The 2,724-nt window shown below is 48.1% G+C and overlaps 1 protein-coding gene across 1 annotated transcript in view; it reads left to right on the top strand.

Moving 5' to 3' along the window:
• RTKN2 (rhotekin 2) overlaps positions 1-2,724 on the top strand; it is a 63,337-nt gene that overhangs the window by 48,816 nt on the left and 11,797 nt on the right.

Genomic DNA, 2,724 nt, shown 5'->3' with positions numbered 1-2,724 from the left:
AGGGAACTCTCAGGGCTGCTTCAGCAGTCCAGTTGGCACAAGAGGTAGTGTCCCCAGGTACCAATTGGCAGGGCCCCAGAAGCTCCTGAGAGCTAGTAGCCCTGAGCTACTTGCCAGGGTGGCTTTTTATACTGCTGGGGCCAGGACAGGGTAGCTTTTTATACTGCTGGAGACAGCACAGGTGCTGGCCCCAGGTTCTTGCTCCCCCTGGCTAAAGATCTGGGAGGAGCCAGGCAGGGTTATTTTGCCCCAAGTGGCACAGTTCGCTCCACAACAAAGTGCATGTCCAAGCACGTGCGCTGAGGCAAAAAGCCCCAACTCAGATTTGCACTGCTTCTGTTTGAGCTGCTGCAAGTGCACATGCTTGCATGTGTGGATGCACCCTTTATGTTCTAGTGAGTGGCATTTAATTTCTTAACAATAGACATAAGCTACATCTCTTATACTAGAAGCTGGTTAACCTAACTTACATGCTAAAGGATGGAAAAAAGAGTGAAAAGAAAGATTATTAAAAAGTGAGGTTTTTTTTGTAAAAATAGTAACTTTTAATTAATTTCAGTATTTTAAAGTTGTAGATGAGAAGCCATGAAAATTTGCAGGGTATCTTGGCAATAGTTTATTAGTGTTATCTCTGAAATGACAGGATTTCTGCAAATAAACTTTAAAAATTTTACATAATTTTATTTGGCATCATTTTTAGTGTGAAACAGTCATTCTGAAGTATTTATTAGCTTACTAAAATTAAATGCTTTTGCTAATAATGATTCAAAGTTTTGTACAAAGCCGTAATAAATTCCTTCTGCATGGTTTGTAAATTGGCATTTATGATACCACCATAAAGTACTATTTCTACACTATTTGGAAGATGTTCTATATAGAATTGAATGTGTCTATAGGTAAATAATTAAAATATTGAACAATTTGCATATTTAAAATTAAAGTATCTGAAAAAATTTTGTAGAGACTTTTGAGCCATATTTAAAATTTTTTAATCGTAGGTCATCATTTCAGAGCATGACCCAGATTGTATTTCCTAGTTTTCACAAGTTTTTTATTTTTAAAGATCAAATAAAACGAAGCTCTATGCAGCAGGACACCAGGGTGCCTGCTACTAGCAGGAGGAATAGGGCTGCTGAAGCACCCTGGAGCAACACAGATGGGGGTTGCTAGGGCAACTATGCAGGTCATGTGGCCAGGAGGGGGCAGGGCCAGGACCTTATAAACAGCTAGGCCAAAACCTAGCTAGCAGTTCCCTTCTGGCAGCTGCAGAAGTAGGAGCTTTGTGGCTGAGCTGAGCGGCTAGAGTTGGTGGTTGCAGCCTTACCTTACTGACCGGCTGCGATGATGCTAGGGATGAGAACACCCTGGCTAGAGGTAGGGTTGGGAGCCCTAGAGGGGCTTGGAGTTTACATTACGAGCAGGGAGGCTCTGTGGTGATTGTGTTATAGCCAGTTGGCTTGGCTTGTGTTATAGTTACACCGGAGGATTGGGTGAGGCTGTAGGGGTGATAGGAGGCCTCACGGGAGCTCCCCAGCAGCTTGGGGGTTTTCGGTGCCCCACAGGAGCACAGTGCCAGTGGGGCACAACTGTTGGCACCGGAGTGGCGCGGTGTACGGGGTTTGGACTCCAGCCTGTGAGGGCGGCAGTTTGCCCAGTGGGGCAAATGACCCAAGAAAGGGTCAAAGGGGCCAGGCACAGCTACGGCCACCAGAGCCCCAAGTGCAGGAAACGCGCGGCGTGGTGAGCGCGGTATAGGCCCCAGAGTGGGCGAGGGGCATGGTGAGCGCAGCCAGAGACCCCGAGAGGGGCGGAAAAGCCCAGAGGTGGGTGAAAGGCCCTGAGAGGGCGAGGCGTTGGAAGAGTACCTGGGCAAGGCAAGCCCAGGGGTGCCAGGCTAGGGGCGCTGGTGGGGAGACAGGCCCAGAGGCGCCAGGCAGGGCGCCAGGAGGCACAAGGACCAGATATCGTCTGCAAACAGCTGCGAGGCTTGGGGCGTGCTAAAAGGGAGGTTTGGAGGCATGCAGTGGCCCATAAGGCTGGGGTGAGAGTACCCCACTTTGGAACGGAGGTGATCCCAGGAAGGTGTCATAGGGGAAAATAGGCAGCCTCCCATTCTGAACGTCAACATCAAAGACGTGGCGGGCAAGTAGAAGGTGCCGGATCACCCTAATTGACACGGCAAAGGGGCGCTAGCGAGCTCACAGCTGCTCGCGGGCCCCACCCCGTGACACTCTATAAAAGTGATTTCTGTTTTATCTTCTAAGTTATTGTTATTCCTACTTCCAAGAATGTATTTTCATGTGGCTTCTGAAGAATGGGTGCATGTAGAATCCATACATCCAAGTTTTGCCTGATGGAAATGTCATATTGTTAGAGAATGCATACTTTTTTAGTAAAAGGAAAATCAAATTTGTATGCATATTTGAGTGCCCTAATTTCATAGTTGGTAGGGTCGGAAGGGACCTGAGCAGACCATCAAATCCGACCCCCTGCCATGGCAGGAAAAAGTACTGGGGTCACAGGACCCCAGGAAGGTGTTTGTCTGGCCTTCTCTTAAAGTCCCCGAGGGTAGGAGCCAGTACCACTTCGCTTGGAAGTTGTTTCCAGATCCTAGCCACCCTAACAGTGAAGTAGTGCCTCCTGGTGTCTAATCTGAATTTAGCCTTTGCCAGCTTGTGACCATTATTTCTAGTCACTCCTGGTAGTGCTTGGGGAAACAGGGAC

This window comes from Crocodylus porosus, unplaced genomic scaffold (genome assembly GCF_001723895.1).
Source record: "Crocodylus porosus isolate Cpor-Errol unplaced genomic scaffold, CroPor_comp1, whole genome shotgun sequence".
Classification (NCBI taxonomy): domain Eukaryota; kingdom Metazoa; phylum Chordata; order Crocodylia; family Crocodylidae; genus Crocodylus; species Crocodylus porosus.
This window is presented reverse-complemented; position numbering and strand designations above follow the sequence as displayed.